This window comes from Strigops habroptila, chromosome 3 (assembly GCF_004027225.2).
Source record: "Strigops habroptila isolate Jane chromosome 3, bStrHab1.2.pri, whole genome shotgun sequence".
Lineage (NCBI taxonomy): Eukaryota > Metazoa > Chordata > Aves > Psittaciformes > Psittacidae > Strigops > Strigops habroptila.
This window is the reverse complement of record NC_044279.2, coordinates 48351383-48377388: the sequence shown is the minus strand read 5'-3', so window position 1 is coordinate 48377388 and position 26006 is coordinate 48351383. Positions and strand designations below refer to the sequence as shown.

The 26006-nt window shown below is 40.3% G+C and overlaps 1 protein-coding gene across 4 annotated transcripts in view; it reads left to right on the top strand.

The window, feature by feature from the left end:
* Positions 1–26006, top strand: part of TMCC3 (transmembrane and coiled-coil domain family 3) — a 151826-nt gene that overhangs the window by 103097 nt on the left and 22723 nt on the right. Inside the window, exon 1 of one of the 4 annotated variants that reach the window (XM_030479712.1) lies at positions 6045–6102. The exons of the other annotated variants lie outside the window; for them this stretch is intronic. The gene's annotated coding sequence lies outside the window, so the exon portion shown is untranslated. Of the gene's footprint in view, positions 1–6044; positions 6103–26006 lie in introns of those variants that run through there. 4 annotated transcript variants of the gene reach the window in all.

Below are 26006 nucleotides of genomic sequence, written 5' to 3'. Positions count from 1 at the left end.
ACTTTCATCATCTGTCCTTGAATTCCCTTTATTTCTTAAAATCTTTAGTATGTTTAGAGGAAGTAACATAGAAGGATTAAAAATGTAAAACACACAAACACCCCCCTCAAAAACCCCATAAAACAAACAAAAGACACCCCCTCCCCAACCCAAACTCAAACAAAATAACAGCTAAACTAAACAACAAAAAAACCTCTCTAACCAAAACAAAAAGCCACCCCACCTACAGCTTTTGGAGAAAGGGAGATTTAATCTCCTGGTGCTCCTTCAAATGCAGAGAGCGTTGTAGAAGAAATGCTTGTTCTGGGCTTTTGTGGCTTATAACCAAACCTCCAGATATTTTGTGCTCAAAGAACGTACACACACTTTTCCCACTGTTCCCTCATGTTTTGACAGAAGATGAAGATAATTTGATGAGACAGAATATTGTTAAGACCTTCAAGCATTGGATTTAAATCCATGGTGTATCTAGAAATGTGTGAAACCTGTCAAAGAGTAGGCTGCATAATGCAGGAGTATTGGGAATAAGAGAGGGAAGCCATAATTGCAGTTTGAACCCAAAAAGGCAGATCAACTGGTGAGAACTGAAGAAAAGCCTGGTTTGTTCGTTTTAAACAGTAAGCATGTTTTGATTGTTTTGTCATTGTAGAAATGTTTGGAAAACTAACTCCTTATTTTTTAGCTAGTGCTAGAAAGAAATGTTAGGAAGCTTACAAAGTTAGTATCTCTGTTTGGTATACTTTAAGTTTTGGGATTCAATACATCTAAAAGATAGAGGTCAATTTTGGGTGTAATTTCTCATTGTCAAATGAAATTAAGAGGGAAATTGCTGCTGTACGGCTTAATGTAGTATTGCTGTGCTCCCTGATCCTGCAAGGTGGACCTCTTTGGTAGAGTTACAAGCCCTAAAGGTTGTATTTTCACCCAATCTATGTGGGTGAAAGTGGGGATGCATGTTCCTTTCAAGGTTTAAGCTGATTTTTAGGTTTGGAAGTTTTATACTTAAACCTTTCATAGTTTTTGGTGTCCACCTGGAAAATTCATGTCTCTGTAGATTGTACAGTGTCTCCTTTCATTTGCTGTGCTTTTGATTCGTCCTTATTGCAGAGGATGGTATTGCCTATGGGACTGGGGCATCTATATCACCTATTAAAAGTTAGGTTTATTTAAAAAAGGCCACTGGGGGAAAATCACCGACCTTCTGGTTTGCTTTCTTTTTGCAGAGCATGTAGTTGTCCTTCTGTCAGATTGTCAGTGGTGATGTAGGGGGATGCCAACAGCTCTAGATCTCTAGCTTGCTTATTGTCGTCATCTCCATAGGTAAGGCTTTAACTAGGCACCACCTGGCACAGTATCTGCATAGAGGCTTAGTCTTTAAGGTTTTCACTGGATTTGACATCTAACACTGTCCAGGCTAGAAAGAGAGCCATTGCCCATTGTCCAGCTTTAGGTTTTGGCACCATTAGCAAGTGTGCAGCTTTCATCTTCACTTCCACAGTGAGTTTGGTTTTGGGAAAGGCCTGTGTGTGAGGTGAGTTTTGATGTAGTACTGGGGAATGGAATGTAAATCTTGCTTTTCATTTATGTAGCCAGACAGATGAAACTTTGCTAAAGAGCATTTGCACTGTTGCTGACAAGGGTTGCAAATGTCTTCGCTATTGAATGTTCTTTGCTCTTCCGGACTAAGAGAAGATCAGAAGATTAATATGCAAAGCCAAAAATAAACCTGCTGTTCTAAAGCCTTGACATATGGGACCTGGTATGCAACTGGGCTGACTTGTAGCTGTACACCTAACCTTTTTCAGACACTCAGCAAGTGAGAACTCCTCTAAGGCAGTCTTTAATAGCACCGTATAGTTTAAGCTTTAATTTCAGAACAAGGGTGAGAGTGGAGGGATGTCACTACTGGATGAGATAGAATATCTACAGATATGAGCCGTGATGCTGTTGTTGTAGAAAGCTGTAATGAGGCTTTTTGTTTTCCAGAAAATTCCAGAAAAGCTTAATACTATTGAGAGCTGGCCCACTTCATTGTTGGTCTGTTTCAGTGTTGCAACTGGATAAAATTCCAGAGGGCAGAAACTATGGAAACCACTGCTATTAATATTTTCTTGTATTGGACACTGAGGCTATGGTGTGCTTTAATGGACCATTGATATAAAATATTTGGCATCAATTCTAAATACTTCTTGGTTAACCTTAACGCAGTAGGCGTCTTTGCCTCGGTTTACCTGCTTGTGTACAGTTTAGTAACAGTTACCTTCCTTTGTAAAGTTTTGCTTCAGTAGCTCTGGATGAAAAAGTTATCTGGGGATGTAAAGAATTAGCACTGTGATACTGAATGAAAATAAAATTGTGATCAGGTAGTGCTGAATCCATTGAGAACTTTTGATTGACATCAGTGGCCTGTGGAACCAATCTGAGATGCATTAGAACAGCCTTATGGAAAATGGTGTATGTATTAAGTGCTCTTTATAGGGTGGGAGATGCTGCTTCCAGTTTGTATTACAGTCTCCTCTAGCTTAAACCAGAATGGTGTAGATAGGTTTTGATCCTTGTTTTTGTTTTGTAAATTCGTGTTCTTCTAGTGGATGTGTGGAAACCTGGGTAGCTTTCTGGCAAAAGTTGTGATGAAAAGAGCAGCCAGTGTGTGTGTGTATATATATAAGGATTGCAACAGCTAAACACTCTGATTAACAACAATCACGTGGCATAGATAAGGTTAATAGGACTATGGCTTACAGAAAGGCTACTCACATTTACAAGATACTACACTGTTGGCATCTTGAGCATTAACTAAGGTATTTTTTCTGTTGACTTGCTAATCCTGTGTTTAAAGCAAGGCTTTTCAGTTGAAGATGAAGCATTGTGGTGGAAGTTGGTGTTTAAAAATAGGGAAGACTGCAATGCTCTGGAGTCAGTTTATATCCACAGGAGGTGTTGATTTGATTTATGAAGTGAGACAAAGTGTTGCGCAGTGCTGGTGGAAGTGTAAGTCCTTCATTCTTAAGAAAACTTGATGCTGCCTACCACCACCAAAACAGCAAGTAACATGGCTTACAGGAAATGTGAGAAGTCAGTGCTTTGGGGTCTGTACATTATTAGTGAATTTCTAAGTTGGTTTTCAGTGCCATACTACAAGAAATACTGTGACAGGAAGAGAAGCCTTATTAGGGTAAGTTGATGTAGCAAGTTTCTCTGGTTTTACAGCATTCACTCCCTTTATTCCACGTTATTCCAGTACATGTAATACAGAAATTACAATTAAGCTAGTGCTCATTGTTCAAATGCAAGATGATATAACTATGCAGAAAATGTGCTGCTTAATACCAGCATGTCTGTACAGGTGAGTGACGCCCAAAGATCAAACTGACAGACCAATTAGACCTGACTCCTAAACATTTTTCTAATTCAGGGCAGTACAGCTTAGTAGTGTATTGTACTGTAAGAGTGCTGAGGACTTCCAAAGATGCAGTACTTCATCCTCACTTCCTGCAGACAACTGCAAGGAAAGGTGGAGGCATTGAAACCAAGTAGGATCAAACCCAGTACTAGTCTCAAAGAGACATTTAGTCTTAGAGGAAACTGTATGAACAGATCTTGTTGAGTGAGAGTTGCTGAGATCACTTGTGAGGAACATTTCTTATTTAAAGGCCAAAGAAAACTTTGACTGTTGCTTATTCAAACCTGTTCAGAGCTATCTTGTATCAAGCACCTTAGCAGCACCCTAGCTAGCATGGAGCTCCTTCACCCACACTGTGGTCGTATTGTGCTTGCAGGTTCTGCACCTCTCCCATTGCCAGGCTTCCTTGCTCCTTGTCCCAGGGCTGAGGAGCAGGGCAAATGTGGGGGGGTGACTGGGCAGCTCTCAGTGGCTTTTGGGCATGGAATGGTAAGGACAGCAGGGAGACATGATGGAGAGGGGAGCAGAGGTGCAGCTTCCCACGCTCTGCCCGGGATGGAGTCATTCCCACTTGCTGTCAGTCTCTCTCTCTCTTTCCCTTTTTTTAAAAGGGAGGTGTCTAAACGTTGTAGGTGCTGTGAGAGAGGCACAGAATTCCATCTGCAGTAAATTTTGAATGTACTGGTCTGAAGCCTTTAAATCCACACTTTGTGCTGCATGTGGACACTGAATTATCAGTGTCAATAGTGTCATACTAGTGTCAATATGTTGTGATTATTTTATTATTATGAAAAAATAAATTATCTTGTGTAAGTCTGGAAGAAACACAAGTTCAAATCTGAAAATTACAGTAACCAGGAAAGGACAAGAGATGTGCTGCTTGGTGTTGGGCACAGGGCTCAAATAAAAAACTGAGGAAGAAAAGGTAATAAAGTATTGTTAGTGTGAGAGTGTCTAAAGGCAGTAAAAATATTAAGCAAGACATGTACATTGCTGCTGTGATAAGTGTTTTTGTTAAGGCATTTTGTTTCAGGAAAGCTTTCTAAATGTCAGTTTCTGGAACCCTTTCTCATACCTACCTCAATTCTACTGTTTCCCAATAATGTTCTGTTACATTGGGATATGAAAGGACCTATCCCATATGCCTTTGCATTCTCTTTGGTCTTCTAAAATAAACTTGACTGCATTTCTTGAATTATATATCTGGCTTGCTTGTTTGTTTGTACCAAAGCAACCAAGAAGAATCTGGAGTGTGTTGAAGCAAGAATGAAAAGTGTCAACTTGGCTAGAATGGGGCAAAAAACTTGTTCCAAAGGCCAGATGTAACTTTCTTGTTTCACTTCTTGACTCCACACAGCTGACTTGAAAATAAAATGCTTCAGTACTTGGTATTGTTCCAGTTACTGATGCATGTGCAGAATATTGGGAGCATGTGGCTCTTACCGTGTTAGGAATTTCTGTTTTATTAGAGGTTTTGGCAGGAACAACACAGTTCTGTGTCATAGTTTTCCTTGATGATTGTTGCCAGATCAGCAAAGTATCTGTTCACTTCATTAGGTTTCTGATTTCTTTGTTTCCTGTTTTCTGCCATGCCCAGAAAAACTGGTGATCTTTGTTGCCCCCTCCTCCTGTATCTTAAGGAAGAAATCTGGCTACATCTTGCCACCTATAACCAGTCCTTTTTTTGGAGCAGATGGCACAATTTCATGTTGATGAACAAAAGAAGGATGACAGCCTGCTCCTAAGATAGGAGTTACAGGGATATTCTTAGGAGTCTCTTTTAAAGCCACGTAGTAAATAGCAGCAGACTGATTCAGTAGCTGCCAGGCTCCTGTTGTGCTAAAATGGATCCAGAAGGTTGACAGTGAGTTTTCCATGCTCTTAAGTTGATGTCCTGCTCAGTTTTTTGTGAAGGTCTCTACAGTGGCACCTTTTCTTCATATGTGAGTTCATGCAATGAGTGATACTCAGGCACTTCTGATATACAGCATCATCACAGGCAGGTCCTGATGAAGGCCTGTGATCTGTACAAGGCTTATGTTCCTTCTGTCCTGTGCAAGTGGATTGGCTTTTATAGCCTTTTATACCAGAGGCATGGAAAGGCTGGGGGATGAGAGAGAGTGAAAGCATTTATTAAGACCCAAGGAAGATTGAAGGAAAGAAGAGTGAGGAGAATGAGGAGATCTTTGGCAATCAGTGAGAGTTTCTCCTTTGTTTGCCAGTAGGTATATGAAGAAATTCTGAGCCTGTCCTTGTTGGCGCTTGCACGTTTTGTTCCCATAAACTGTATAGATGTGGTTGTAAGTAGTTTGTCTTAGCTAGATGCTTACTGCTACTGGTAAAGGAGGAGTGCGGCTATCAGGTCATTCCATTGTGTGTTTCCAGTGGTAACTTCTATGGAATTCTCTCTCTAATGCACAGAGAGATCCCATTGAGCAAATCTTCTATTTCTGATATTTATGAAACTGGTTTCCTATGGATTCCTACCTGAGGGGCATCATTGGGTCTTGCAATACAAATTTAATGTAGAATAAAGATGCACCTTTCTTTCCTGTGTAGTTTGGTGTTTTGTTGTGTGTGTTGGGGGTTTTTGCTTCCAAGAAACTCTTTTTCTCTCTTTTTTACTGAGGAACTGCAGGGGCTGGATTGCAGGTGAATTCAGGAGGATTAACAAGACATGAACGGACAAAGCTCGATCTGTAAGTGATCAAGTGGAATCTCTAGTGACATTCATAAAACTCAGTGTCAAGCTTTTGTTTGCAGTTTGTTGGTGTCAGAAGCTATGATATTCTTTTAGGTTTGGGAAGCTGGGCTTTGAGAGCAGTAGCTTACAAATTATTCTTTCTCAAAATGTTTTGACCTAGGTTGTCACTTCTCATGCATACTTAAGGTGGGATTTCTCATTTATTAGTGAATATGTGTATTACACTGTAGCATACATGCAAACTACTCTTTAATTTTTAAGAATTACTCTTGCAATGAAAATCCACCCACTTGTGGTGTTTTGAAACAAATAGCCAAGCCCTTGTTTCAGTTATTCTTGTTTGGACTTGGGAGAGTCAACTAGATTAGTATTTGTGTGCTCTGTGCCTTTATGTGCTGTGGCAGTTAATGTCCGGGAAGGTTGAAGTTCAGTGATTTGCTCGAAGAGAATCGATGTTTTCAAATGCAGTCTGGAGCAGTGGTGACTGTTGGCCTGAGGCTCTGGTGGCAGGGGTTCAGGCTACTGTGGCAGCTTTCAGCCACTGTGTGATGGTGGGAGTCAGTTAACCTCTCTGAAGAGCATGTGACAGGAGAGGGGGTAAATACTGTGAAGGATATGTTTTTAGAATCCCTAGCCATCTGGGTGGATACTTAGTCTGACTTTTGGGGAGGGATGGGGGGTGCTGGTGGTCCAAAAATATCCAGCGGATGCATGTTCCTATTTTCCACAGCAAGCAGATTTTGAGACTATCTGCCATAGGTGTTTCTTCCCCCCAAAAATGTATATGTCATGTAAGTGTTTGAAATCAGGGATTTGCTTTTAAGGTAGTTGTGTAGGGCACTCTCTGTAGCTGAGAGGGGCACAGCTCTTGCAGGTATCGGTCTGGTCTCTATTAATTTGGTGGAAGCTCAGAAGCTTAAACTAAATCACATATAAGGGGGCATCTGAAGCTGGGTAAGACTAAATCCAGTCTAAATAGCTGCATGGCAGTGGATACTGCAGGCACTGCATAAAAGATGCAAGTTTCACCATTTTTCATGCATTATAGAACTAGATGTATGTACTGAATATCTAGGCATCTGTGCCAAATCAACTTCACTCTTGAAGAACTTACAGTTCTTTTTAAAAGGCAGAAAAGCAAAAGGCTTTTCTGGCTCTCCCTCTTGCACAGTGCATTCTTAATATTACTGAATCTTCATTTCACTTATGCAGAGCTACTGTTTTAGGAAAACTTTCTGTTTTTAAATCTCTGTCTTTTGCCAGCTTTGCCATTATGCATGGTCTCTGGTTGCTCAGAAATTTGGCAGTACAGGATGTTACCTTTCCTTTTCCCTCTTCTCTCTGTTTTAGCTCTATTATAATTATTATAGAGTGCTCCTGCTGCGAGTATTGTACAGAAAAGTATTCTTTAGGTAGTTCAGCCAGAATTAAATTGTGGAAAGGTTGCTTTTTTTTTTTTTTTTTTAATAAAGGAAGAAGGGTGAGAGGATACTAGTGTGTGACTTGGAAAGAAGGAGAGTAATTTTAAGCTTACCTTATCATTACTGCAAAAGAATAAAAGATTGCTTCTGTAAATCTGTAGGGCTCTTCTTATCACTTATGGTAGCAGATGTGCTTCTGGTAATGTTAAGTTTGATCATGTTTTGCACTTTGTTACTGGTGCATTGAATTGGAATTAGACTGGAACCGACTTCCATGTGTTGTCTTGTTGCTTGAGACTTGGGCCTGTAAACAGGTGAGTCCACATCCCATCAGCTGTGTCCTGCTCTTGGGTTAATCAGCAGCGCAGTGGGTAATTTCAGTGGTGCAGGATTAAGCCTTGTACAGATGCTATTTGTAATAATGTCACTAATGAACACAGGCATTTATGAACTTTTAGTGTGTCAGAAAGTAGTCGGAGAGACAAGCTCCTAGTGATGGAAGCTGGGTGCACACAGCCACAGAGTGAAGTATTTGTATTGTCTTGTTATAGGTGCTGGTGATGGGGAAAGAAATCATCCTTTCAGCAAGGTAGGCGTGCATCACAAGGGTCAGAAATTCGGAACTTGGTTTTTAAAAAGCCTAAGGCAGGAATTTACATAGGAATTTTTAGAATGTGGAATTGGAAAGTGTGATTGAACTTGTTACTTTGTGTATATACTCTGGGTTTGAAATAAGCTTTTTTTTTTTTTTTTCAGTACATTTTCCTATTGGTTTAAGGAGTTCACCTTGGCCTTGCCTAACTTACAGCAAAAGATGTACTGATAGCTCATGTTAGACAGTTTATTATTCCTCATGTGTCTGTCAGACCTCAGTCTACCTTAACCTTTTCAGCAGGTTCTGCCAATTAAAATGAATGCTCCCTAAGGAGCAGGAATCTGGTTTTCTAAGGCTGGGATGTAAAGTTGTATAGTGTTTTGAGCAAGTCTTCACGTCTTGACAGAAGTGCTGGGTGGTAAGTTTTCAATGGCACTCTTACATGTTGTTTATATGAGACTACTTTGTGCCCAGACGCTAACAAGTATTGGTGCTGTCGTGTTAATTTTGTAGTGTGGCTGAAAAAACAATGCGTGTAGCACAGTGGCAGGGGTAGAAGGGTGAAGGAGGCTGAAGTCTGAGGCTGAATGACTGTCTTGGAGTACTGTTGTTGTGTTAAAGCATGTATAGAATTTGTACTCAGTGGCTTCAACAGAGGTCCAAACTAGAGGCTGCCTGAGAAAATGCATAACTTGCATAAATCCTGGCCTTCCAGAGATAGATAATACTTTGTCCTAATTCCTTTGAAACTTTTAGTCTTTATGTTGATTTTCTAATTTGCTCTGTTCCAATCCTCAGAATAAGAACGCATTAGTTCCCTTGGTAAGTGCTTCTTCAGCATGATCTGTCAGTGCTTTCCCAAAACTGTAGTGTTGTCTTTTCAGAGTGTGCCCTGTAATCTTCAGTATGTAATTGCTTTTGCTATTCCTGAATAGACATTTTGAAGAGAACTTGGGAAAGGAGGGAAGCGGGGGAAAGAGGAAATTTTTACGCTTTATCTACAGTGCTGTGGCTCAAAGCAGTGTCTGTGAGTTAAGGAAATCTGGGTCTGATGCTCATCACTCCTCAAGTGTAACTGTGTAGTTAATATTTGTGCCTGCTTGCTTGTGACTGACAGTATGTAGGGAGTTGCAGCACTGGTTCCTGTAGACACAGAGCTTACCGTGCCATTTTTCCTCCCTTGGTCTTTCTCTAGCTGTGAGAAAATAAAGGCTGTTAGCTGCATACCATTATTACAGATGCTGATTGAATTAACTTGTGCCAGAGTTATTAATATGGAAACTGAAATCTTAAGGGTTAGAATTTGCATTTTTAAAAATGGAGAAGGCAATTTTATGTATAAAACAGAACCCTCATACTGTTTCGGGGTTGTGTTGGCTTTTGTTTCTTGCTTGTTTGTCTGATTCTTTTACATTTATATCTGATTTTAGGAAAACAAAGGACTTCTATTAATTTGTAGCCTGCCTAGTAAGATGATTTTAAAATGTCACATAGAGTTAATTTCACTTTATTAATATCCCTTGCACATTGCAATAGAGTCTTAATTTCTATTTTTAAGAAGTTTTTTGTCTCTGATTACATGCAGTGTGTGGCTTGCTAATTTTAGGGGTGTGAACTCCTCATGGTTTAGTGAGACAAAGTTTTAATAGCTGTATCTGAATACTTGTTTAAAATTTATCACTGTACATTTCTCTGTAGGGCCAAATATGTTGCTTAGGATGTTGCTATTTTGTTGATAAACACATGCTTTCATAAGATAGGGTTTATGAGTTGGAAATGGGAAGAAATTCTCGTTGCAAGATGATTTGGAACAGTCTCACGTCTTAGTATACCAAACCATTATATCAGTGTGGTTTAATGCTGCAGAGTTAGAACTGGCTTGGAAGTATCGTATTTGAACTGAGCTTTTGAAATTTCCGCGTAAGAGGTGGTGAACTTGCCATATATTTTAGTAGCCAACACATGAAGCAATAGCTTTATTTCCTGTAGTAGTTATTTTTTGCTAAATTTGAGGAAGCTTTAGTTTTATAAAGGTAGTGCCTGGTACCATCCAGTGCTGTGATTAACATCCTGGGAAGATACAGTTCTGAGCACTCAGTGACTTATGTGTTAAAATCACGTCATTCTCTGAAATGCCTTTTCCTCCTGGGGCAGACAGGTCTATCGGTTGTCATTGTCTTCGCAACAGCAGTGAGATTTAGGAGACTGTCATGTTAACAAAGGTACAAAATGTCCTCAATTCAACAGCTCATTTCCAAACACAAAAAGCTCTCAGCATTATCACAGCAGATGCGCTGGCTTTTTTGCATGTTGAATGCTCAGAAGTATTCCTTAGGCTAACAGTAGGCTCAGCTTGCTTCTGCCGGAGTAGGCTTTGCGTTGTTTATTCAGCCCTTTGCCATTTATAAAAGGGACAATGACTGAAGATGATGCTCAAGCATTGTTTGTAATTGTAAGTATATGTTATATATTCTGCATCATTTCCATATACTTCTTTTTTCAGAAGTGAACAAATTGACAGTGTGAAAATATTATAATGTTCTGCTATTTGAACTTCCCAGAAGATACACTCCTGTTTTTAATCTCCTTATTCTGAATTATGTCATCACCGTGTTCCCACCCAAGTAATGAACTGGCTACTCTTTTGTGGCTAGGTGTGTTCTTCATGCAACGTGGTGCTCTCAAGAGAACTTCTTTTTCCAAATAGACTCAGAACTTCATGTGCTTGGCATGCTGGATGTTACTCTTGCAGGTGCCAAGTGGGCTTCCCTAAGTGCTAGACATGAATTTAAAATGACCATTTTGCACGAAATATGTATTATCAGTAGTAACAAGTTTAGACTTGGAGTTGTCTCTCTTGTGGAAGAGACGACACTGATTTTATTGCCATAAAAATGCCATATAAACTATGCGATTGTGTGTTATACATACGTGCACACAGATATGCATGTATTTAAATTCTTTATACCCTTTCTATATTTTATTTAACCTTTTCCTTGAAGCACCAATATGAAAATGAGCACCAATAGAACTGAAGGACAAATACTGCATTTATCTTAGAATATCTGGCTGATCTTTTCCTCCAATGTTTGGTTGAGGGGGGGAAGAAAAAAATCAAATTATACCATGTGAAATGCATGGAATATGGTTATTTTTCTTTTCTTTTCTCTGACACCTATATTTCATAACAATTCCTGCAGTTTTCCAGCTACGGGAAAAGTTGTATAGAAATTTAAGTTTATCAACTTAATTTTGAAAGAACATAATTGAGGGAATAGGGGTGAGGGCTATGAAGGTCGGGACTTTGCTCTTAATCATTGTTTAGCTGCCAGCTACCACAAGAAAAGAGAATTTTATTGCTTTTGGGTCAGAACACATCATCTGTTGGGATTTAATGGCCAGTATGAGTTACAGTGGTACCATGTATTAATTACTTTTATTTAAAACATTAGTATTTCAGTGGCTAAACTGCTCCTACTCTTGCATGTGACTCAATGATTTTAGCCAGAAATCTCATAAATCGAATGTGCACCACCAGCCTGTGGTGGTTGTAGTGTTGACAGTGCTTAGATTTGGTAACAAAGAACCTGTGCTATTATATCAGTATGGATTTTTCATAACTTTAAAGAAAACCCAGAAACCCTCTAAACAACCCTAAAAGATTCCTACATTACAACTCCACATCCTGTCCCGAGCTTTTGTAAAACTGATGCATCATTTTTCAGATTCTTTGGGCACTTTTTTCCCCTGTCCGAAGCGTGCAGATTTCCCACCACCTGCTAGACTGACCTTTCCTGTTTTCCCACTGCATCAATTTCATTTTGGACTTAATACATCCTTAGATCTTTTGTCTCATTAGGTTTCTTCTCTCTTGGATACCTTTACATGGTTTAAGTGATTCAGATACTTGTTTCCAAAGTATTAACTTTTTTAATCCCTTACAACAGTATGTTCTGCTATGTAAATAAAAGAAGAATAGGTAAATTCCCCGGTGAAGGTAAACTGGGAATTAACCTATTGAGGTACATGCATACCATTTAAATGGTTAACTTTGTTCTGGGTGTTTGGCATGACACTGGTGTTGAAGAGTGGAGGCAGAATGGCAAATCAGAGTGCATGTGTAGAAATGAGAGATACTTGGAAACAAGGTGAAAATAAGACATTGACGTCAGTCTTTACGTTGGCACTGCAAGGAGTCAGCAGGACTAACCTCCTCCAGGAGGAATAGCAAGTGTCGGACCACTTTGTAAAAGAAAGGAAGTAATCCTCCGAGTAAATCCTTCAAGGCTTTAGTATAACCTCAGTGACGTGGAAGGCTTTAAAGTAAGTGGATCTCTGAGCAATAATGATTCTCTGAGAGAATAATGAAAAACTTAATTGAAGACTTTGGAGGTAAATAGAAAATTAATTAAATTTAGGTTTTGGTTTAACCAGTGGTGGATCCTGCCAGTTAATATAGTCTGTTATCTTAGCAAGGGTAAATGCCGTGTCTGCTGAATTCCGTGTGCTTAGAATTTGAGTGTTGCCCTGAGTCAAAGTCTTGCTATGGTGCCACGGGTTAAACAATGTGGGAAGTTAGAGATTTCCCAGGGGATTGGGAAACAGAAGAGAAATGGGATTAGAGATGGCTGGTAATCTTCCAAAAGCATCTGGTATAATTTTCCTTTAAACAAAGAGAGGAAGTTTTTACTATTAAATTAATCTTCATTTAATGTATGTTGTCCTGCACCTATGCACCAATAACAAGGAGAAATAGTTGAAATCACTGAATGGTTTGGGTTGGGAAGGATCTTAAAGATCATACAATTCCAACCCCCCTGCCTTAGGCAGGGACACCTTCCACTAGGCCAGGTTGCCAGAGTCCCATCCAACCTGGCCTTGAACACTGACAGGGATGAGGCAGCCACAGCTTCTCTGGGCAACCTGTGCCAGGGCCTCACCACCCTCACAGTAAATAATTTCTTCCTAATATAGTCAAGTTAGGTGTAGAAGAGAAGGATCTAACTGCAAGTAAAGGTAGTAAATCAAGATAAAAATTTTATTCATGTGAATAGTCATGTTCTGAAATTACTTTCCGAACTTGAGTAGCAGGAAGAATACATGACTTCTTTTGGAAGGAAGCCTGATAAGTTTGTGAATGTAGCTTAAAGAAAATTCCTGGCTCCTACCATGAAGTCCTTTGTTTCTGTCCTGGAAATTATTTTACACGTTTCCTGAGGCTTTTGTATCATTCAGGTCTGTTGAAGTGAATATACTGACAGGAGACCAGAGGCCGCAGAGGTGACAAGGCCAGGCATCTTGTGAAGATAACTTTCATGTGCTCTCACCCAGTACTCTCCCATTCTTGTAGGGGGTGAAAGCGAGAGGTGATTTGCCCGTTACCCACGGGCTGGCATACGCTGGTCCCTCTGTAGGCAGGTCCTTTAAGAATATCCACGGAATATGCTTTCTTACCCACCTGCTGCGCCAGAAAGATTATGCAAGGAACGTTAATGAAGTTGGAGCCATTATAAAGGACAGTTAAGGACATTGGAGGAAGCAGAAAATGTTCTATAGCATTTTGGGCATATAAGAGAATCTGAGTGTGTCGAGGTGTGGGGAGTGAGGGCGTCTGGGACAGTGATACTGTAGGAAACAACTAGAAGGCCCATGATACCATGTTTCATTGTTTTTGCTAAACTAATGCTTCTGCTGGAGTGGAGGATTATACCGAAGACAATCCCCACTACTTCTCTATCAATCCAAATGTGTCCAAGGGAATACAGCAATTGTTAGGTGCTGCTGTTCAGGCTGAGCTAAGGCTTAGATCTCTGAGGTAGTGGATAATCTTACATTATGGAACACTTTCAGGAATTTTGTTTGTGGTAGAGAACTCTCAGGTCCCCTATCTCGTGTGCTTTTCTACATAATGGAGTATATAGACACTTGTATTTCAGTTCAAATGCAGTTGTCATGTTGAACTGCTTAGCTAACAATCCAATCCATTTAGTGCCAGGTAAGCCTTAATTTTACTTACAGCGTTAGACTGGAATCCATATTCACTGCAGCCCTCTGTCCTAGCTGCTGGGCCTCATACCCTCCAGGTATATTGGAAAAAGTAACATGGTGGGCATTGTGGTAGTTGAAGCCAAGCACAAATTATTGCTTGAAAATAGTAATGCTGTGTTAACATGTAGATGGTTTTGCCTATAGCACTCACAAGTTATTAAGCCATAGCATAACAGAAGATTAATGTTCCAGGGACATCTAATCTATTATTAAAAATGAATTGGCAAGACTTTGTGGCCATATGTGGTTTCTAGCAGTGATTTAGAGATGCTTCTTGGAAAATTCACACAACTTGTCATAGTAATTGTTGTTCATCTGTCAATGATAAATTGACAGTGATAAATGCTCCATCCCTGGCAGTGTTCAAGGCCAGGTTGGACGGAGTCTTGGGTGACATGGTCTAGTGTGTGGATGTCCCTGCCCATGGCAGGGGGGCTGGAAGTAGATGATGTTAAGGTCCTTTCCAGCCCTAACCATTCTATGATTCTATGAATTGTCCATTGCAAGACAATTGGGTTGCCAGTGTCTTTAAAGCACTTACTGCTATTTGCATTTGAACTGTAGAACTGTAGACAACTTACTTAATATACAGGCTGTGCTTAGGTATGAGGTTTCCTATTTAGCTTCTTTAGTAACCTTGGGAGCAGATGCCTGTCTCCTAGTTCTGAACACAGTCTGATATTGCTGTCTTTGGGTTAACCATCAGTTTGCATGTAACCAGCCCTGCAGAAGAGCCCTCTCTCTGTGGAAACAAACTTTTAAGGATCTGTGGTCTCCTCTGCATTGTGTTGCTAACAATAATGACACCCTTCACAAGGAGCATGGAGTTGAAGCGGAATCAAGTTACCACTCGATCAGTTACCACTGATGGGTAACTGGTGCTTATTCAGCCACTGATGAGGTGTAATGTGTGCCCTCTAATAGTGTCTTTGTCTGTACGATGGAGCTCTGCCACAAAAAGAAGCTTTATACTCTAATTTGAATGAAGTTTTCGTATCAGCAGGCTAGTGATGAATTGCCAAAAGTGTGTTAATAGTGAAAGCTCAATTAATGATTTGTCCTAAATGCATGGGCAAAGGTACTCTAGCATCTTCAGTGTGTCAGGCTGGAGTGTAGAAGGAGAAAACAGGCCACCAGAGACCACTCTTGAAGAGCTCTGGGAAGGCAAGTATGATTTGAACACAACATCCCAGCCAACTCTCGTGCTCATAGCAGCAAATAGGTGGCCAAAGCGGCACTGTGAAGGAAGGTAAATTACTTCCAAATGAGATGGGGTGCCTTCGGGAAGGCAAAATACATCAAGTGAAGAAGCAGATATTGAGAGCAGACCATTTTTGTCTGGTGTGGTGCTTGGTGTTGTTCAAAGTGCTTCCTGCCACAGTTGATGTACACTGCACTTCCGTGTGCCTGTTTCCTGTCGCACCATTGCTGTCTTCATTGAGAACAAGTGCCATGGGACGTGGCTGTGTTGATACATATAGAATGTGTCACTGAAATTTTAGAAGGGGACTAATTCCTTTTTTATTCTTCCTTTTTTCTTTTTGATCATTTCCATGGTTACATTTGTTATTGGAAACTAAAATCTTAGGGTTTAGTTTTAAACAATCATTGATCTTGGGTTTTTTATCCATGTTCTTTGAGTCAATTTAAGATTCACAGCAGACTAGTGTTAACTACATTTGGGCATATGCTTCATGTGGCAGGGGATAAACGGGAAATTCTTGTCAATCTGTATTTTGAATTCTTATTCCAAGCACACAGCGTGCTCATTGCTGTCTGGTGTTTTGCTTATTTTGTGGGGGAGCTTTTTTCTTCAGAAGGCGCACTTAATCCTGTTTGACGGTGTTCCATTGTCTTCAGGTGCATAGTATAGTGATGTTCCTGATAATTTGTTTGGGAGTCTGGATTCATCCGTGCTTACAAATGCAAAAGGCAATTGATGTTAGTCGAGTGTTTGAAATGCCTTTCTGCACTGCTTGGCTGCCACACAGTGTGGAAGGATGGGCCTTACTGAAGTAGCTCTGGTTGCTGCTTCTGAAACTCTGGATCTGGGTGTCTTGACAGAGCTCTCTGGTGGTTTCTGTTTCCTTCATTCCTGTGCGTGACATTAATATTTCACTTTCATGAGCACTAAGCAAGAAAATCATAACCTTCATAAAAAATTAACAAATGTTGCTTTTTTTGGAATGAGTTGTTGTGTAGTACCTCAGCAAGTGTTCAGTGTTTCACAGCCCATCTACACTTTGTGCACTTTTATTAAAATATAAATTTTGACTCCTATTAAAGGTTGGGCTTTGCTGCACGTAAGGCTTGATGTTGCAGGTGACTTTTTAGCTCTGCTTCAGTTTTTGCTTTGCCAGACTTCAGATTATGAATCTTAACATGGATGTCTAAAGAACTGAAGCTTCAGTTGATAAAGATTTATTCATTTCCAGAATTTTCCTATTCTTTTCTAATACCTAACATACAGACCAAGATTGTCCAAGAAAATGCTCCAAAGGTTGTAAGCTGTTTTGTACAGGTACTTGCTGTTCTTTGACTAGTTGATGGAAATCTCTTTTATGAGTATATTTAGTAGAGAGGAAAAAAAACCCCAACCAAACGGTAGAGTTTTAAAATAACGTGAAGTGCTCAAGCATAACACCTTAAGGTTGAAACCAACAGCTTGGAGTTCTTAAGTGGGGAAGATATGCACAGAGGAGTTTCAACAGTGACAGGCTCTTGTGGCTTCATTGCAAACTAGAGTACAATTGCCTCTCCTGGTAGTGAATTATTTAGATATATAAGCCAATTCCAGCCTACCATGATTTTAGAGGTAACTAGATGGCATTACCGGTGTTATGCATTTACTGAAGAGGTAAGAACAGTGTATGGAGATCACGTGCTGCCTGAAGTCCATTTAAGCACTCTGGCTTGCTTACAGTACCATTTTTCAAGTTATTCCTGTTAAGTAGTGATGGATGTAGCTTTTTGGTAAGCTCCATTCAGGTCGTGGCTGGTGGGAACATGACAGCACAATTGCTCTTTTAATGGGAGAAATGCGTGGCTCAGACCCTGCTGATTAATCATGTACTGAAAGATTCATCCGAAATACAGTTTTACAGGGATAGGATAAAAATTAGACTCAACGTGTTTTGTGGAAATACTGCAGCATAAGTAAGCTGCTGCTGCACTGAGGAAAGGAGTCTGATGGACACCTTGAGTATTCCCTACCATCTTATTTGGTGAGCTGCCCGGAGCCTGTGTTTGAGGTGTACAAGCTGGTCAAGGCTTCTATGCCTCTGGAGGCAGGTTGTGCCCAGCACTGTAGGGGCTCAGGGCAACAAGTTCCCTGTTGCAGAATAACAAGAGCAAGCCCAAGAGCACAAGGCAATACGCTAGCATGCTCTCCTGCAGTGACAGTGCATTTCTTCAGAACTCGTCTGTGGTGTGAGGACAGCTTTCCCCCTTGCTGGGACGTGTCCTCACTGCCCTACTGTCTTTTGTATTCGCTCCATGAATTTCAGGATCCGGTGGCCAGAGTTCTTCAGGAGGGACAGAGGAATGCCACTGTCATATCCATCAGTGTGGTGGCTGAGGTGTCTTCATTGAAGCTGTGAGTTTAAACATGTCTCAAGCTGAAGAGAGCCCAACTGTTAGTTCCTTGATGAACAATCTTAACCGATAAGCCTTCAGGCTGTTTCTTTCCCTATGTCTGTTGCTGAAGGCACATACGACTAAACACGCGATTCATCTTTGGTGGAGTATTTCTTCCCCATTGAGTCCTGCAGTGAAGTCATGATATATTTTGCCTCTGAACGGATTCCCCTGGCAACAGATTGTGATATCAGTGCCCTATTAGTGGACTATTATGAAGTCACTGCAAAGAAATTCCTGGAGAATGAGGGGATAAACTCTTCAGGAAAACATTCACATAAAGCATGTGAAATAACAGGAAAAAGATTTTTGGGAAATGACTGGCTAAGTGCATATCACTTGAAACACTGACATTTGCCTTAGTACAAAGTCTACAGACTACCCACGTTAGTTCTTTTGTAGTTTGTTTAGAATTACAGCTCCATTTCAATCAGACAGAATTGCTTTTGAAGTATTATTTACCATCCTTCCAATCTTTGGATTGTGCCGTTTGAGTGGCACAAAGGAGAGATAAAAATACGTTCATAATTCTTTTCAAGCTTTGTGGCACCTGTATAATGAATTTGCTGTAAGTTTAAGAAAAAAAGTTTAGCTAAAAAAAATTGACAGTATATTTTATAGTGCAATTGCAATCATCTCCCCCTCATGCAGTATCTACACTAGTGTGCCGTGGTAGGTTTTAAAGCCGGTATCATTTTTGCTTAATGGGCAAGTGGCAGCCTGGCCAGCGTCATGAGAAGATTAGGGCTGGTGATAACTTGGTACTTAAGCTGTCAACATTGGCCTGTGTTTGTTTGGGGTTGGTTTGTTTTGGGGTTTATATATGATCCCTTTCATACTTTTTTCTGCTTCTAAGAAGTGAAGGTGCATATGCAAGAGACTAGAGAGGAGAAAGTTTCTTCCAGGCACAGGCAGGCTGATGGGAAAGGCTGAGTGTCAGAGCTTGTTGCATGGCTTAGAGCTGCTTGTTCTGCATTCACATTGGTTCTTATTTCTGCCGCTGCATTGTATTGCTGTTGTTCACTGTTAGACTCCTAGAATTAAAGCTGCCATTGCTTTCCTTTGTGAAGTTACGTAAGCTCCAGAGAATCTGTACATCTGAGAATGTATCTTTTGAGAGACCGAGAATGACCTACTAGAAAGATTGCAGTTGGATAGTGAGATTTTCTTCAAATTTCCTAGTGTGAATGGGCACTGACATGATTTACAAGAAGTTGTACCAGTAATGACAAATTATATGCTTCTGTTATAAATGCTATAAAGCTGCTATAAAGCTACATCTTAGCTTCAAGACCCCTTGGCTCAGAGATGAGCACAATCTAAACAGAGTCAGGAAATTTTGAGGAGTAGGTAGATCCTGCAGGAATTCTGGGTGAGGGGAAGGTACCCACCTGTTAGAGGGTGTGTAGATAGAAAAGTAGGGGGGAAGGAATCACAGGGAAGGAACTGAGAACCAAAGAGGTCTTGAAAAAAGTATACAGAGATAAAGGAATGGTGGGAAAGGGTAAGGGGAAAAGCCTGAGCTCATGTGAGGCAGAAATTCACGTGAGCTGCTTCTCACATAAATGAGAGCTCATGAACTTGTGCTTAACTAGTAAGCTGTGATTTGAAGTGATGTTCTTGTATGCGGCATCTTCCCATCCTCCAGGAAGCAGCAGGACAGTTGCTGCAGTGTCCTTCCTGAGCTTAATGCTTAGAGAAATTCCAGCACTTACTGCTTCACCCAAAATAGTGACCGATTCAGCTTCCATCTGCCAAAATGGCTACTGTCGTCGTTCATGGATGCCAGCCATGCCATGGATGAGAGATAAAATGAAGACAGAAGAGCCTAGGTTATGATTTGCAGGTAGCAGAATGACTGTGCAAGGTGTCAGATGCCTGTGGTATCAGACTGAGGATGAAATTTCACCTGAGGTGGCTTCAGGAGCTTCGTGGCATTGAAATGTAAGCACAGATGAAGTGTCTGTGGTTGTCAGACACACTTTGTTTACTTTTGGCCTAATAGGAGTCCTTGAATGTTTCAACAATGAAAGCATTTGTGACACTTGATCTTCTGTGGGTGGGAGATCACGAAATCTTCATAGTACAGATATGTGCTGAGCAGGTTTAGGAGGCAAGACTGACCAAAAGGGAAATAAATAGATCATGTTTTAATACTTAAAACTCATGATTGAGTTCAAAGAGCAATGTGGTAATGAGTTTATTCTTTTCATCTCTGGCTCACATTGCCCACCAGTGTGTCTGAGTGTCTTGGCAGTAGGGGGAAAGGCAAATTCCTCTGGAACAGATCATTGAGTGCAGCTGGCATGGCTATCTCAGTGCAAGTTGTGACATACAGTTTGTCACTAGGACTTCTCTTGCAATTAGTGGAGTTTTTCTAATATTTGTCCTTTTGCAGGTCTGAAATACAGGTCAGATCACTGGGGCAGCTGGCCAGGAGGTAACTAGAACTGCCAGAACTACCACTACTATACCTTTAAATTCTACTGTTAACAATGTGGGCTCTTCAGACAGTGATCATAAAGGCAGAATGCCCCAACTCTGAAAATTTTACTCTATTTTGTCCTTGCTAGACTTGCTCACTGCAGGGGATATGGGCAGGCTGTGAGCCTGTAGGTAGTGATTTTACTTATGCTCACATGTAGCAGTTTCTTACATGACCAGTCAGTTAGTGCACCTACTGAATCCCTTAGATTTTCCTTAGTTACACTGTGACATCTTGTCTGGCAGCAAGATAACTACTTGTAGTTGGGTCTCAGCGTTCTAGGCTGTAACAGAACTTCTCTGGTGGGGTTAAAATTTACATAGTGCCTGCAGGGTTGTTGCTGTGTGTAATGAAACTTCTGGAACAATGTTCTTTCCAGGAAGTATTTCCAAGAAGATTCCTTTCCTTTCCCTACAGGCAGTAGTAAAATTGTAAGAAAACTTGTGATCAGTTCTGACACAAGTTTCAACCCTTATACATTAGGTAATCAAATATCACTATTTTGTGAGATTTTAAACAAAGTAGGATCTTCTCTTCTTACCTCTTGTGACCCAGCAGCCATCTAGAGAACTGGAAAAGCGTTGTTAAACTGGTATTCATTCTTAATTGCACCACCTCATAAGTGTCTTCAGTTATTCACAGTTTCCTCATGGCGAGTCCCAGCTCTACACACAAAACAGGGATGCCTGCACCACATTGTGCATGAATCTTTTAAAACCTCTGTTGTAAAGTCAGTACCAGAAACTAAACATGACCTTCGTCACAGTAAGGAGAGTGAAACAGCTTCTCAATAAAGCACTAAATAAATGCCAAATAGTTGTTTTTACTAGTCTATTTTGAACTCCTTTAAATGTGCTTAAGAGTTGTTACATGGATATACTACACTATAGTGGTCCCAGTATGTGTGGCTAAGCATCTGAAAACATTTGAACATACAGCTGCTTTTATTTTGGTGGATCTTTGGCTGTCAGCTAGCAGACAGCTCTACCAGGCTTTTCCAGTAATCTTTATCTTTTCAGGCTCTATGAATATTGTCTGAATATGGTTAAATTACACAAAGGAATATAACACCTGGTGTATTTATTTCTGTACCGAGCTGTATTTTTATAACACTCTTGTTAAAGCAGTAAATGAATGAGAAAGATAATAAAAAGCAAATAAAATCCCTACCGACCAAACGGTCACTTTATTCCATAAAGTTAAAATGACACAGTGTTGCCTGGTTAGTGCCAGAATCATAGGTACACACAGCCTTTTTAAATCTTAATTTGGAGAGAAGATCAATTCAAGAAGTGACTTGTCATTTGCTCTTTCAGGTGAGGGGGGCAGAGTTCCCTGCTTCATGTTTGCACAGAAGGGCTTCAGCCTCTGCAACTCATTAAAATTTCCAAGGCATGTAATGAATGTTTGCAAATCTCCAAGCTTCCTCCAGAGCTGATAAAGAATATAAGCTATTCGGGCCACCTTGAGTTGCGAAAATGTTAGGTATTCTTACTTTTAGTTTACTACCTGCCTCTCCCCGCCACCTCATTCCCCCCGCTTTGTTTTATTATAAGCAGTGTTAAGCCTACAGGAGCTAATTTTTAAAGCATGTTGCTGCCCAAAAGCAAGTACTTTTCTCAGCTTTGGAAAATAGTGGCTAATCAGGAATCAAAATCCAAACTGAAGCTAGGTTGGTGCGTGTTACTCTCCTGTGCACAGAAGGTGACACCTCTAACCTGTTTCTTCCGCTTGCTTGCAGGCAGTCTGCTTTGATTGTAATATACGTGCCAGGAACCAGGGGGTGTGAGCTGAAATAGTTTCCATTGCAGTTTGCACTACGATTTCCTGGACAACTCTGTATTTCTGTGAATTCAAAGTTATATCAGCAAAAGCTTCTTGACATAGCAGCAAATACGAACTGTTCTGTGAAGGGACTCTGTGAAATCCAACATAACCACTATTCCTGCGGCTCTGGAATTTTCGGCCTTGCCTGTAGTTGTGAAACCTGGACGTATGTTGTGGAATTTTCAGTGAGGTAATAGGTAAAAGCATCCCTTGAAAGCAACACAATTGAAGTCAAGACATGACAGACTTGATGGATCAGCAAAGAGCAGTAGTTGAAAGGAAGAGCAGGCCTTGCTGGAGAACTGTTGGCACCGCTGGATTGTGAAAGAGCTATGGTGCAATTTTTGTGCTGCTTAAACTTGTCAAGTAACTGACTACAGAAAGTGGGAGTATTTGTCAGTCTGCTTCTTTAGGAAGAATGTCTAGAAAATGTTTTTTCAACATGTAACACAGTATAGAATATTGTGTGGAAGTTGTAATCAGGCTTAGCATCATTGGGCTAATCTCACAGGAGGCATATTTTTGAGGGTTTAGTAGTGGTTATAAAGCTTCATCTGCCTGTTGACACCACTAAACATCTGATTTACAGATGGCAGTTCACGCAGGTTAAATTACTCTAAGGACATGACCAAATGAGAGAGAAGGGGAAAAAAGACAAGTTTCTAATGCCTTGATCTTTTAAAATGAGTACTGTGGTTTGGGTTTTGTTTTGCTTTTCCACTTGCAAAGGTATGAGGTCTCTTGTGTCAAATGTTAGACTGTTTCCTACAGGATTCCGGAGCCTGTAGCCAAGCAGAGCTCCCTGCTCGGGTACAGAGCTCTGTCTCAGTGTAGTGCCAGTAATGTCATTGGACTCCAAGGGTAGCACAACTCTTGTCTGCTTCCTTTCCCACTGAGCTCAGTTTTGTTCCTTTCTGTGCTGTTGCTATGACTGAATATGGTAATATATTTATAAATCTTTTACACCAAAGCTAACATGTGACAAAGCATATCCTTTTACACTGAGTAGAAACTTAAGAGAGGAAAAAAAACCAACCAGAATTTATTTAGGAAGTTCAAAGGAGAGGGAGGCAGGCGAGGAACAGAATATTGATTGCTGCTTCATTTCTAATCAAATATCAGTGAATAGGCTGCTAACATCTCCACAACTCTAAAAACAGAAAAATCTAATAGGAGTTTAATATGTAGGAACTAGCATTAAAACAGAATCAGCAACTAACATTTATGTTTATGGGCTTTTGAGAAACCCTGTGTGTTTAGCTTGAATGTAAGCTGAACACATGCCATTTTAAGTGCTCTGAATCAAGATCACAAGCTGCCTTAAAAAGACCATCAAGCTTACTGCAGTATTTTATGGTGTAATAAAATTATATGGAGAGGGAAGCTAGGGAAACACATGACTGAGCTTCTGCATCCTGCTTTAAACGGTTCTGTTGTGCTGTAATGGCCAAAGAACATGGGGAAAAAACTTGGAGCAGCCTGTAACTTCATACAAAAATGTTGTAATAGATCATAGAATACCAGCTTGGAAAGGACCTCAAGGATCATCTGGTCCAACCTTTCCTGGCAAAGCATGACCTAGACTAGATATCTCAGCACCCTGTCCAGCTGGATCTTAAAAGTGCCCAACACTGGGGAATCCACCGCTTCTCTGGGGAGATTATTCCAATGGCTGACTGTTCTCATTGTGAAAAATTTTCCTCTTGCATCCAATTGGAATCTCCCCAGGAATAACTTGTGCCCATTACCCCTTGTCTTTTCCATGTGACTCCTTGTAAAAAGGCAGTCTATGTCTACTTGGTAGCCACCCTTTAAATACCAGAACATGGTGAAAAGGTCTCCCCTGAGCCTTCTTTTCTCAAGGTTGAACAAACTCTGTTCTCTCAGTCTTTCCTCATATGGCAAGTTTCCCAGTCCTTGGATCATCTTTGTGGCCTTTCTCTGGACCCTTTCCAGCCTGTCCGCATATTTTTTGTATAGCAGGGACCAAAACTGAACACAGAATTCCAGGTGTGGCCTGACAAGAGCTAAGTAGAGTGGGAAAATGAGATGAGCACAACTGGTTGACTATGGCAGTGCCTTGAGAGAGGCTTTCCCAGTTCTCCGTGGTTTGGTAAGGGAGGCAGTGGCTTTCGGTACACTGAAAAATAACTCTTAAAAAAGCTCTCAAGCATCTTCTACTGTTTTCATACATTTGGTAGAGGAGTTGCTTGGTGAACTCTGTGACTCAGTTCCTGGAAGGTGTAATTCACGGATGGCAAGCGTTTGTATGACAACTCAGCCAAATAGAAAAGCAATAGCCTGCGCTCTTGTTTCAGGAGCGCCGTCCTGCTCCGGCTATATGGCTTATGGCTATATAACAATCTGAAATATCTATTGGCATAATGAAGTTTTCTGTTAGATACACTATGAATAACTTCCATTACCATCTCTGCTTAGGCAATATAGGTAGCTTTATGTTTCTTTGAGGCATGCGAAGCTTGCCAGCAATGCTGAAAGAGATTCTTGGGTAAAAGAGAATTCTGTACTAATGCCTAACTTGAAAGTTGTTTCTTTATGATATGCATTTATAGCAGTTGACTTACCCGTCCCTACAGATTGTATAATGGACACTACTGAGAATGTAGCAAAATCCATTCTCTTTTAAGATTGTATTTTATTAATTAAGCAATATTGTGAGTTGTTGTGACAAGTATCCATCCAAACTGAAATGCATGGGTTCCATAAAGTCATGTGCTTTGGAGTTCGCAGTATCCAGAATAAACACTTGTTGTTTGTGTGGTGTAATATAAATCATCACTATTCTGTTAAAAAGACAAATTGTCCTGGGGTAGTCTTAATTTCTTTTATCTCCTTACTCTTAAAAGACTCTTAAGAAACATTAATGCATAGATTAGCTATTTTTGTAAATCCTGGCGAGTATTGTACCAGGTAAGATATATCCAAGATGCAAAAGCGTGGTTAAACTTATTTCAGATTAAAAGATGAAGTTACAAATATTAGAACAGCAAAAGCAAGAAGAGGAAAGATATAACTGAAAAGAAAAATGTATAAACATGGAGCATGAATAAACACATAACTGCCAGTGTAGGTGTTATTTCTGTAGCAAGCTATACTGGTTTTATATGTGAAGTTGATTGTACTACAATACTCTGATGACATTAAAGGTTTCCTCTTCCAAAAAGTCTTGGTTTGATCAACCAGTGGTCCTCATTGATAGGAGTTGATGAGTTTGCCTGTTTTGTCTTTAGAGTCTAAATTATAGTGAGTATGGTGTCTGCCCATGTGAGCTTCTTGGTAAAGCAAACCTCTCTGACCTTTAATCGTGTTCCAACAAACATTATTTGAAGAATAACTTTACCTGAGAGACATTCTCCCGGGACAGTTGTACAGTGCTAATACTGCCCTATTCAACTGAACAAATAATCCTCTGACACCATCACATCCTTTTGGAGGGCTGGGACGAAACACCCAATATACCCTTAATGATGCTGAGATCCAAATTGAATTGTGACTTCAAAAACATTATAAATGCCGTAACCCCCTCTGTCCTCCTAGATAGAGTTTTAACAAAAATAAAACACCTGAAAGGCCTTAAATAGGGAGGACAGGGGTCTGTAACCCCTGTGGTCACTGCTGCATGGCTGCTGCTGGCTTTTTAGCCCTGCTGTCTGCTGTAGTAGTTCTTGGCTAGATCTGTGCCACACTGAGCACAACTTTGCATAAACATACTAAAGTAGCAAATAAATTGCATAAAGTTGGTCTTATTATTGCAGTATGTAAGGTGTTTTAATTTCACTGTATTAAAGGACTTTTAGATTAATAACATAGTATTTGCAGATTCAGAAAGATCACCTTGAAAACAGGTTTTTCTACTGAATCTGTTT